The sequence below is a fragment of the Nannobrachium achirus genome, assembly GCF_963921795.1.
Source record: "Nannobrachium achirus genome assembly, chromosome: 16".
Taxonomy (NCBI): domain Eukaryota; kingdom Metazoa; phylum Chordata; class Actinopteri; order Myctophiformes; family Myctophidae; genus Nannobrachium; species Nannobrachium achirus.
This window is the reverse complement of record NC_137823.1, coordinates 56238553-56251276: the sequence shown is the minus strand read 5'-3', so window position 1 is coordinate 56251276 and position 12724 is coordinate 56238553.

Genomic DNA, 12724 nt, shown 5'->3' with positions numbered 1-12724 from the left:
ACCCGCCCAGTTACAATTTGTACAATCTGGCTACCCATCATCAAAGAAAAGTTCAGTCGCTCTTTTCACTCTTTTGCAGCAATGCAGATCTGTTGATCGCGTTGCGAGGCGTTGTGAGCATGTAGATCGGCTGTTTTCACAATTTCTGCCTCTAATATTTGACAATTTGGCCAATGTTTAACTTGTCATCTTAGAGGTATTAAAAAGTCCTTAAATTGTCACTTTAGAAATGTGCACATACCCTAGATACACTTAAACTTTGGGGCGTGACGCTGGTGCAGCGGTTAGTGCATATGCCCTTCGTGCGGAAGGTGAGAGGTTCAAACCCTGCCTAAGCCGACATCAACAAGGGGGAGAAGACGACAGCCAGCCCCATGGCCTCCCCTAAATTACAAGAAATCTTGTGAAATTAAATGTCGTCAACCAATCATCAAAGACGATGATACACGAAAGAAGAAGAAGACTTAAACTTTATGTTGGTTTGTTTACTGTTGAGTGAGAAAACAATGTTGCGGCATGTAGATCGTCTATTTTCACAATTTCTGCCTCTAATATTTGACAATTTGGCCAATATTTAACTTGTCATTTTAGAGAGGTATTAGAAAGTCCTTAAATTGTCACTTTAGAAATGTGCAGATACCCTCTATACACTTAAACGTCATGTTGTATTTGTTTACTGTTGAGTGAGAAAACAATGTTGCACATTAAGTTAATCATCTGGGGACCCCCAAAATAATTTGTGGACCCCCATGGGGGTCCCGACCCACAGGTTGAGAACCACTGTATTAAGACACAGTCAAGCCTCAGCTACACTAAAAGTCCATGGGCCATACGAGATGTCGGTATCCGAAAGGTGGCAAAGGTTACCATGCATTTTTGAAAAGATCTATATCTGTAGATTATAATTTGGTATGATAACCCTTTCTGAGACACAGCTAAATTGGTGTTATCAGCCACTAGAGTTGGTGTTAATATAGAGGGGGGAAAAGCAAAACAGTTATCTTTAAGTAGCATATTATGAGGGGTCAAACTAGGGTTTTTTCATGATTCTGAATCCATTGCAAGCATCTGTTTTGCACGAAAAACATTCCTTTTTTTCCTCCTGTATATTAAGTTAATGGGACACCAACTCTATAGTGGCTGATAACACCAATTTAGCTGTGTCTCAGAAAGGGTTATCATACCAAAATATAATCTACAGATATAGAGCTTTTCAATGCATGGTAACCATTGCCACCTTTCGGATACCGACATCTCGTATGGCCCATGGACTATTAGTTGCGTGTCTGTGTCATGCGCTGCTGCAACGCCTTCTGAGCTTATAGATCTGCTATATGTTCAGTGCTGTGACCCCGACCAGTATAGTATATAAATCATCTTTTTACACAGATTCCTGCGTAACATCTTCAAAGGCTGTGCTGCTGCAGCGTCAACGCCACACACTAACTAAACATATGCAAATGAGCTGGCGGAAAAGTGACACGCTGTGCATTAATAGCAGCACACCTTTCAAATGAATTACAGAGTGCTGTTATTAAAATGGGATGAAAATAAATCACCCAGGCAAGCAAGGGAAGGAGGGAGGGATTCATCAAAGGATGGATGGGTGGATGGATGGATGGATGGAGGGAGGGAGGGAGGGATGGATGGATGGATGGATACATGCATGCATGCATGCATGGATGGGAGGCACGTGCACACATAGACATCAAAGGGGGCTTGAGCCCCTGCCTTCTAGGTGCCCTTTAAGGCATTAACGAAAAAGTCGCCAAGTCGACTGAGTCGACTTCATTACACAAGTCGACACCCACGAGAGAAAGTCGGGGAAAAAGATCTTTGTATTTTTTTCTATCATTATTTTTGCTCCATGTGTGCGTCTGTACAGCATTCAAACTGTAGGATTGCTTGTTGTCAAGGACGGAATGATCCAATATCACAGTGCTACATTATTACATTTGGTATAACATGGTTCTATTGTGAAAATAGCAGATCTACATGCTCACAACGCGCCTCGCAATGCGAGGCGTTGTGAGCATGTAGATCTGCTATTTTCACAATTTTTGCCTCTATATATTTGACAATTTGGCCAATGTTTAATTTGTCATTTTAGAGGTATTAAAAAGTCCTTAAATTGTCACTTTAGAAATGTGAAGATACCCTCTATATACTTAAACTTTATGTTGTTTTCTTTTTACAGTTGAGTGGGAAAACAATGTTGCACATTAAGTTAATCATTGCGACCGTCAGGGAGCAGTTTACTATGAAAACCTCCACCGGCCGTCCGTCCGTCCGTCGGTCACACGTCACACGTCACACCTTTGCCCTGCTCATATCTCCGCATCAGTATATAGGGCTTGTTTGTTTATTGTATGACATCACGCCACATCATCAGCTGTGGACTCTGTGATGTCATCGTATCGCATCAGTATATAGGGCTTGTTTGTTTATTGTATGACATCACGCCACATCATCAGCTGTGGACTCTGTGATGTCATCGTATCTCCATATATGGCCATCTCCGTATATGGAGATATAAGTCGTCCATGCCCAAGTATGGGCTGGTGAGGTCAGACTTTGTGTGATGCGTAGGTTATCTCCATATATGGAGATTCAACATTCCAGGCAATGCTCTCTTCCCTGGTGAGAATTGCCCCTTTATATAGGGCTTGTTTGTGTATTATATGACATCACGCCACATCATCAGCTGTGGACTCTGTGATGTCATCGTATCTCCATATATGGCCATCTCCGTATATGGAGAGGTGGAGGTTGTGATATTTGTGGAGATAAGCGACCAACGGTCGCTTATCTCCCGATTAGGGAGTCTTACTGGTCTGTGGACCCCCCAAAATAATAGGAGGGTCGTGTGTGATGTGATGACGTCATCAAACAAAAAAGTCGTGTTGTGTTGCCAACCCATCTGCAGCTGAATGTACACTACAGCACTGTGGCACATAGGAAACCTGCACCTCACAGATGAGAGTTTTGACATTAGCCTACTGAAGACGGCATTGTTTGAAAGTGTGTCCAATTTAAACCCCAGACAATCCTTTCGTTGTCTTTCAATTCAATGGCTGAGTTGCCTCCGTTCCCCTCAATCTAATGAGGGCACTGCCATGCTCTCCCTCTCTCTCTCTCTCTCTCTCTCTCTCTCTCTCTCTCTCTCTCTCTCTCTCCCTTTCCTTCCCTCTGTCTCTCTCTGATTCTGATACTTGTGCCTTCCTCTATCACCACCCCCAACACATACACAGCGTTCTCGTCTGTGTGTCACTGTCCATCTCTCTCGTCTTTCTCGCCGTGCCTGCCTCGCTTTCTCCTTCCTCGCCTTCTCCACCGCTCTCTCTCCCGTGAGATCGATAGCAAGGCGAAGAGCTAATGACCCATCTCAGCCAGCAAATTCAGTGGCAGCTACCACCACAGTCGGTACCTGTCTGAGCACATGAGAGGAGAGGAGAGGAGAGGAGAGGAGAGGAGAGGAGAGGAGAGGAGAGGAGAGTGATGGGACAACACAATACAGATACACAGTATAGAAAGGAACAGATATTACAACAGATAATCTAATAATCTATACAAGTTGATGAAAAACCATCAATGCAGCACAGTGATGGAAAAGTGGAAATATTATGACTCTAAACAGTGTTCTGATTTATAGTGACATATGTTCCTACTTCTTAGGCTTTCCTTATAGTGTTTATCTGAATAGTTTGATTTTTAAACAGAGCTCTCCTCTGCGTCATCAGTGCCCATACCCTCGGTGGGGTTGGCAAAAGGGCCTTTCTGTGTGGGGTTTGCATGGCTCCCCCTGTCCCCCTGGCCAAATGGTTGGAATACCGTGTTCCTTCCACGCGCTACGTCCAACCCGGGAAACTCCTTCCTGTCAGGTGAAAAGAAGTGACTTGGACTCCTCATGCATAGAAGGAAGCATGAGGTCAGTCCGTTGCTCTCCCCAGGTTGTCAGAGTGTAGCGCCCAGGATTACATTAGATAATTGAGGTGAAAAGTGGTTTGCAAAATCGTGGGTTAAACACAGAGGGACATGGTAGTAGGTACTTAACTGTATACTTCTTCATAAGATAGCAAAAATAGACGTCACAAAACAACATGTTGTGAGCTTGTAGAACAGCTATTTGTGCCACTTTAATTAAAATGCTTCTTAGGCTTTTTGGGGCTTTTCTTCCTTAGTTGGATAGTACAGAGTAGAGTGACAGGAAACAGAGAGAGAGACGGGGAGCGACACGCAGCAAATGTCATCGGGCTCGGGATGTGTTTATGTAGGCCTATGCCTTTTCTTTTCAAGATATGTTTTGGGTCTTTTCTGCCTTCCTTTGGATAGTACAGTACAGTCAGTGTAGAGTGACAGGAAACAAGGAGTGACACGTAAATGTCATCAGGAATCGAACTCGCAACAAACACACTGTCAGGCTGAATCCATCCATCCGTCCATCTTCAACCGCTTATCCGGAATCGGTTTGCAGGGGTAATAGTTCCAACTTAGATTTCCAGATTTCCTTATCCCAAGCAACTTCCTCCACTCCTTCAGGGAGTATACCGAGGCGTTGCCAAGCCAGTTTGGACCTTCCATCTGGTCTTTGGCGTGCATCGAGGACCTTTCTAGGAAGGCACTCGGGGAGCATCCGTACTAGATGCCCGAAATACCTAAGCTGACTCCTTTCCAAGTGTAGGAGCAGCGGTTCTACTCCAAGTCTCTCTCGGGTGACTGAACTTCTCACCCTATCTCTAAGGGATACCAGCCACTTGTCTGAGGAAACCCATTTCGGCTGCTTGCACCCGCAACCTTATACTTTCGTTCATGACCCACACTTCATGACCATAGGTGAGAGTAGGAACGAAGATTGCTCGGTAGACAGAGTCAGAGAGCTTTGCCTTCCGGCTCAACTCTTTTTTATATAGAGCCTATATGTGTGGTTTGCGCGGCGCCACCACTAGGCACAGCATACTGTATGCTTTCATTGATATTGTTAATTATTATCAAACATCAAACATATCAGACAACATTCCCCGAATGGAATCGCATTCAGTCTGACCAGAAGCAGACATCATCACGTAAGAGATAATAACACTGATTATAACACTGATAATAACACTGATAATAACATCACACCACACTTTATCAGCAAATCGTAAATTAAGCTTTACTGTGTCTGTGTCATATTGGTTTCATTAATGTTTGTGTATCACTGTCTCTCTCACTCACTCTCTCTCTCTCTCTCTCTCTCTCTCTCTCTCTCTCTCTCTCTCTCTCCCCCTCCCTCTCTCTCTCTCTCTCTCCCTCTCTCTCCTCACTGCCCCCCACCCACCCCCGCTACCCCTCGAAGTTCAGCTCCAGTGCCTATCACATCTAAATTCATTAGTGCCTCAAGAGCATGTGTGTGTTTGCGTCTAGTGTGTGTGTGTGTGTGTGTGTGTGTGTGTGTGTGTGTGTGTGTGTGTGTGTGTGTGTGTGTGTGTGTGTGTGTGTGTGTGTGTGTGTGTGTTCATGTATCATCAGTGCTAAATGATTATAAAGCATGGTTATTAAAAACTGCCATAATTACCACGCCTGTAGCAAAAACACTCAGATATGAATTTACCTCTTCTCCTCTCCACAGGCAAAGACACACACTTGCACACGCACACACTCACACACACACACACACACACACACACACACACACACACACACACACACACACACACACACACACACACACACACACACACACACACACACACAGAGCGCATAAAACACACCACTGCACACAGACAACACAGAAATGCACGCACAAACACACTCCCCTCCTCTGGCAAGAGCAAACTCTTGCACACACTCCCCGTGTGGTGTCATTTCTCATGTCACCTGCCTCCCCTAGTAGGCTAGTGCACTGATATATCGTAAAGTCAAATCCTCAGTTGGCCTTTACTGAGGGTTTTACATCAAAGTGGGGGTCCGGGGACCCCCATGGGGTCCTTGAGGGGGTTCCAGGAAGTCCCCGGAAAAATGCCAAACATTTTTTTTCTTTTTTGCTTATGGAAAAGAGTCGATCTATAAGGTAACAAAACACGTCACATGGCGATGCATTGAGAGCTTGTGGATTTTGCTAAAGGTTGTTGACAACATGTTTTCTTAACGGCCGTTCACACTAAGCACTATAGGATAACTAAATATATCGTTCACCATTGTACTTGTACCTGTTAGAATATTGAAATATGCATCTTCTTCTTCTTCTTTCATGTATCATCGTCCTTGATGATTAGGTGGCGACATTTGTTTCACAAGATTGTCTTGTTATACTTGCAGGGGCCATGTGGAGACTGTTGTCTTATCCCCTGAAAACATGCAGCTAAAAAACATGCAGCTAATGGCACGAATGAAAACACTGAACTTTGAGTCCATTAAACATGTTTTCACAAATGTTGGTCATTTTGTATTGGTATATATCAACATGAATGCATAAAAAAGGTAATACTCTGCTCCACTTTAATATTATTTTCTTTTTCTATTCTACTTTGTTTTATTCGCTGTTAAAGCACACACACACACACACACACACACACACACACACACACAGTCACACAGTCACTCACTCACACACACACACACACACACACACACACACACACACACACACACACACACACACACACACACACACCATCCACCTGTCATTACCAGCTGGCAGACACACCTGGCTTGCGGGCGGCGGCCAAAAGATGTCACGTTTCCATGGCAACCATATGGCATTGTCCTGGCATGGCGGGCATCGTCATGGTAACAGTGGAACAGACAACTGGGCAGTGCCAGCCTTTCACGGCCAAGCTGGACATGAAATACTCTGAGACAGGCAAGACATGCACGCACGCACGCACGCACGCACACACACACACAAATCGACGTTGTACAGGCCTTTGCACGGACGGCAGCCTATAACGTTCAACAATACAACAGCAAACACTTGTTAGGAGAGATTGATGGCTCCCTGCATGTGTGGCCGACGCTGTTCTTCCAACAGTCCTGTCTGTGTTTGTTCAGGTTGCATTTCTATATCCCTCACCCTCACATCTGAGGGGTAAATTCAAACCGCTACGATTTTACTCTGCAAAGGGATTCTGCCGCACCTCAGCCAGGTGAAGGCAGGCGAGGCGAGGCGAGGCGCGTCACAGGAGCGGGACGCGGCAGCAACAGTAGGAGACCACACTGACTGGAGCAGCTCGGACAATTATATGAGCCTGACATTTTGATGCTTCTGCATCTTCCTTGGAGTCACGACGTAAGCCATTTACCATGAGAGGGAGTGGGTTGTTGGCTGATTTACCACTGGTTCAGGGTTGTGGCACGAGGCAAAGCAGAGCATGTAGATCTGCTATTTTCACAATTTCTACTTCTAATATTTGACAATTTGGCCAACGTTTCAGAAGCAGTGGTGCAGTGGTGATTCAATGTTTGGGGGGTCGCAAAGTCGCTCAACACCTACTATACAGGTCTATTGATATGCATATAGGCTCGTTTCTTTGTTAAAACAAACCCCGGCTGAAAAAAGATATGGGTCGCCGGGGGCGCGCGACCCAAGACCACGGCAACACTGTTCAGAAGTATTAAAAAAGTCCTTAAATTGTCACTTTAGAAATGTGCTATACAGTATACACTTAAAAGTTTGTTTACTGTTGAGTGCGAAAACAGTGTTGCACATTAAGTTAATCATCTGGGGACCCCCCAAAATCTTCCCTAACCTAAGGGTCAAAAGTTCCGTTTTTTGGGCATGTTAACAGGTTATTGGGTAAGCGCCCCATTTTCGATTAATGGAATTCTGGACCACTATCCCTATCCCTAACGCCAACACTATCCCTATCCCAAACACTATCCCTAACCCCACGCCTAATAAATGTTTTTTTTCTCTCTTCACAAATCTTTAGTCTAGAACTACTGGACTTGAGAGATGAGAGGTTTGTCCGGTAACTTTGGAAAATGAGTGCAATTCAAGCGTGGAATGACCCATCTTTTTATACACCGCCACGCCGCTGCACCACATTAGGTCTATTGCTGGATGAAGATGAATATATTGCTGGGTGAAGTTGAATATCTTTAGATAAATCATCACACTTCAAAGTAGTCTAGCCAAAAAAGCAGCTGTGCCTGTTTTATTAGTATTTCCTATAATCTTCACTTCACATTACTGCCATCTGGACAGACACAGAGAAAGAACTTTGGAATACAAGCTCACTAATACAGCAGTGGTTCCCAAACTTTTAGCCTGTGACCCAAAAGAGAAATGAGATATTCGCCCGGGATCTAAACTAATGAAAACAGCAGATCAAGCTCATAGCACATCGCTTTGTGCCGCATTGTAAGCTTGTACATTGGCTATTTTCACTACTTCTTAAACAAGTGTTCTAATTTATGGAATTTATTTAATTCTTTCTTTGATTTCATCATGCAATTACTGAAAAGAATAATTGAATGTTGTTTTTAAATCATGAAAGAAAAAAGCTTTTTGGGAATGTTTTGTGAAAATATTTTCAATAACAATTAAAAAACTAAATGTAGGAATGAAAAAATTAAGGGACCCACAAATATGTGTAAAAGAATGCGACCCACTGTTTGGGAACCAGTGCTATAGAGGGAGTTGTGTCCACTCTGTCTTTGCTGCATCCTATCCTATTGCAATGCTATGCGATCCAATGCAGCTACGCCCAAATATGGAGTGTGTTATCTAACCTCACTGTGTCGTCATGGCATCAGGTGGGACAAGGACTGATATCAGGATATCAGCATAATGGCATACTGTATGAGGATGGCATCAGGTATCACCTTATATGGGCATAAAAGGGATACTTTATTTGTGTAATAATGCTTAACCACTATACTTTCTTAAGTGGTTAATGTAAAGAACATCACACAAAGCTTTGGGGTCCCCCTGTAGTAACTCTCTCTGAGGACCCCCTATTGAAGACCCCTGCTCTAGCAGTTAAAACAAATCTTATTGTGTGCTAGGATATGTATTTAATATGGAGATGTATTTAATTACCATGTTTTTGTGTTGAACAGTGCTGTGAAAACGAATCTCCCGCAGGGGCAATAAAGTGTAATCTGATCTAAACTAATCGAATCTCACCTCATCTAAATGCTGGAAACATCGTACAGGGAGTGTATACTGTATTGTGTACGTAGGCCTACTACTATTCATCTAAACACATTATAAGACCAGACTAATCGTTCAGGCGGCAGGTAGACAGGTAAAACCACATGGGGGGATACATTACGCAGACAGATCTGTGAAAAAGGTGGACAGACAGACAGACAGGGTGACAGACGGACAGAGAGGCAGGCAGGGATACTGATACGCAGGCTTGGCAGGCAGAGAGGCAGTTTGGCACACATACAGACAGACAGACAGGCTGACAGACAAACGGACAGGCTGACAGGAACAACATGAACAGTGTTTAATTTAATTCTGAAAGTATAAAAAGCTGAGCTGTGTAAGGGGCCATTTTTGTACATGTTCAGGATAAACTATAACCTTGCGTCACCACCAGGCTTTCCGCACGGCGGAAATAGAATAAACACTGGGTTTTGCTGTTTGAAGTCAGGCAAACGGACGATATAGACCTATACAGACAGACACAATGGCAGGCAGACACGTGCACACATAGACATCAAAGGGGGCTTGAGCCCCTGCCCTTTTATCCATCTGTAAAAAAAGGTGCCCTCTCCAGACCGTGAATGCAGTTTGTTACTATGGTGAAAGAATGCCCCCTTTTCCATGCCACACCTAAAGGCAGCATTCAAGAGAAATGCTTTGTCCAAACTCTCCTGAACTTGAATGCAGCATCTTATGTCGAAAGAATTGCCCTCTCTGTGTAGAAATCAAGCATCGAAAATAGCCGACCTCCAATCTCACAACGTGTCGCAGTGCGACGCGTTGTGAGCATGGAGGTCTGCTATTTTCGATATTTTCACCAAAAAGGACCTTTTTAGAAATGACAGCCCCTGCCTCTCTGCAACATTCTCTGCACGTCCCTGCTTGCGGAAATAGAATAAACACTGGGGTTTTGCCGTTTGAAGTCAGGCAGACGGACGATATAGGCCTACAGACAGACACAATGGCAGGCAGGCAGGCAGGCAGACAGACAGACGGACAGACGTACACCCACGCGTGCATTCACCAAACGACGAGGACATGAGCCGCATTGTTGCGGCAAGTCTCTGGAGATTCATCCTTTTCAAGGGACAAACATTATTGTCACGACCTAAAACCCATAATCCAGGCCAGGAGGCCTTCATTTTAATAATAATTTTCTGTGACCCCCATGTTGGTTCACGCTTTGTAGGGGCAAAAAAAGACAAAAACAAAAAGCTATTCAGGCCTGTGTTACCTTGAGCTAGTTGTTGCCGGACAACACAACATCAGGGATGCACCGGAGCACACAACAACCAGTGTTCAGGGGCGTCACAAGGGGGGGGGGGGGGGGAGTGGGACTGAGTTACTAGGGCCCATGGTGGAGGGGCCTTAATTATTTTATACTTTAGCTATTGAAGAATAGCAGATATACAAGCTTGCAGCGCTTGTAGATCTGCTATTTTTGAAAAGTCGTGAAAATGTGTGCAAATCTTTGAATATAGGCCTATGTATTTTTTAAGCGAACTCATATTTTGCTTCTGGGGGGTCCCTGGAACTAAATATTTTGAGATGGCCGGTCCGTGGCCAAATGCATATCATCTTGGGGGTCCTTCACATGAAAGAGTTTGAGCACCACTGACATAGAAACATAGGTTTTTCAAAAATAAGGATTTGAAATAGTCAAAGACCTAAAATATAGCAGATCTACAAGCTCGCAGCGCGGCACCGAGCTTGTATATCTGCTATTTTTCAATATAGTTAAAGCACAAAATGTGAGTGAATCCTTGTACCCAGGGCCCAGAATTTGGTGGGACACCCCTGCCTGTGTTACCACATGTTGAATGATGGGCTGAAAAACTGGCTTGCATGCTTGTGGTCCAGGTATGTGCGCTTGTCGTCCTGCGTGTGCACGTGTGTGCGCGCAAGTGTGCAGCCTCATGCCAGGTTTCATACCTCAGCATGGATGTGCATGAGAGAGAAAGGAGTTTTTTCACACACACACACACACGCACACGCACACACACACACACACACACACACACACACACACACACACACACACACACACACACACACGCTCTCAGTCACATCGTCATGCACGTACATACACATACTCGTCTTGCTACCTCCTCATATACACAAAGAGAGAAACACACACAGCAGTAACCCTACCTTGAGATACGCATATCTCTCTCACACAGACCCTGACTATATAATATAAATTGTGTGTGTGTGTGTGTGTGTGTGTGTGTGTGTGTGTGTGTGTGTGTGTGTGTGTGTGTGTGTGTGTGTGTGTGTGTGTGTGTGTGTGTGTGTGTGTGTGTGTGTGTTAAAGAGAGAGAGAGACAGAGAGAGAGTGTGTGTGTGTTTGGGGAGGATTGCCAACTCCGTCTACAAGGAGCCATTCTCCTCTCTTCTCTTCTCCTCCTCTCCTCTTCCTCTCCTTTTGGCTCTTCTCTCCTGCTCCTATCCTATATCCATTCCTCTCCTCTCCTCGGCTTTCTTTTGCCCACTATACCTACTCCTCCTTGCTCCTTGGCCCCCTCCCCTCCCCTCCCCTCGCTTTCTCTCCCCCTCTAAACACCTTCTCGCTCTCCGGCGTTCTCTCATCTCATCCCATCCAGGGACGTGCTGGGCCCCTGATTCAGCCCCGGGGAAAAGAGTTGGAGAGGCCCTCATTGCGTGCTATAGAAAGAGATCTCTCTCTATAGAGCTGCTGCTACTCAAAGATTTGCCATTTCAGATCATGACAAGTGACAAACCAGTGGGCCAATTACATGAGTTATATTTTGTCGTTGTCGGGTGGAAACCTTGTATGTCCAAAACCGTTTGTTTTGTATTTATCATTTAAAAAATGATTTAAACTAGTGAAAACAGCCGATCTACAAGCACACAACGCCTCGCGATACGAGGCGTTGTGTGATCTGCTGTTTTCACTACTTTTGTGCAACAGCCTTTGAATGATGAAGCAGGGCTTTGCTTTGCAAAGAAATGTACAAATTTGAAACTTGGAGATACGAGGTTTCTGCCCGACAGTGACGATTTACTTTGTTGGCCGCCCAGCCCCCAAAATGGAACAAAGGCCGACATTTTATTTAATTTTTTTTCCTAATGGCCGGCCTGGACCGGCCGGGAATGAACCGGCCATTCGGGAGTTGTCCCGCTTTTCCCAATGGCCAGCACGTCTCTGATCCCATCCATGTATGTCTACCACTCTACCCTTCCTCTGGTTCCTCTGCTGTCTCTCTCTGTCAGCCTGCCATGCAGTGTTCAGGAGAGACGAGACCACCATTCATCATTCCATTTGTTTCATCTCTTCTTTCAGCTTCTCTCATCGAAATTATGCCACAAAAAAAAAAACACACAAAAACTGCTTTTTCTTTCCTAAGATTAAGCCCTTAAACAAAGGGTTTTAAACAGGGGGGCCGGGACCCTTAGGGGGTCCTCAGAGTTGCTACAGGGGGTCCTCCAAATCTTTGTGTGATAGAAATTTGTTTTTCCCTCCCCCTTCCCCCTCCCCTCCTTTTTTATATTCACCACTTGAATCCTAGTGTCCATATTCTAAGAACTTTAGCCAAAAATAGCAGATCTACAAGCTCACAACGCTGC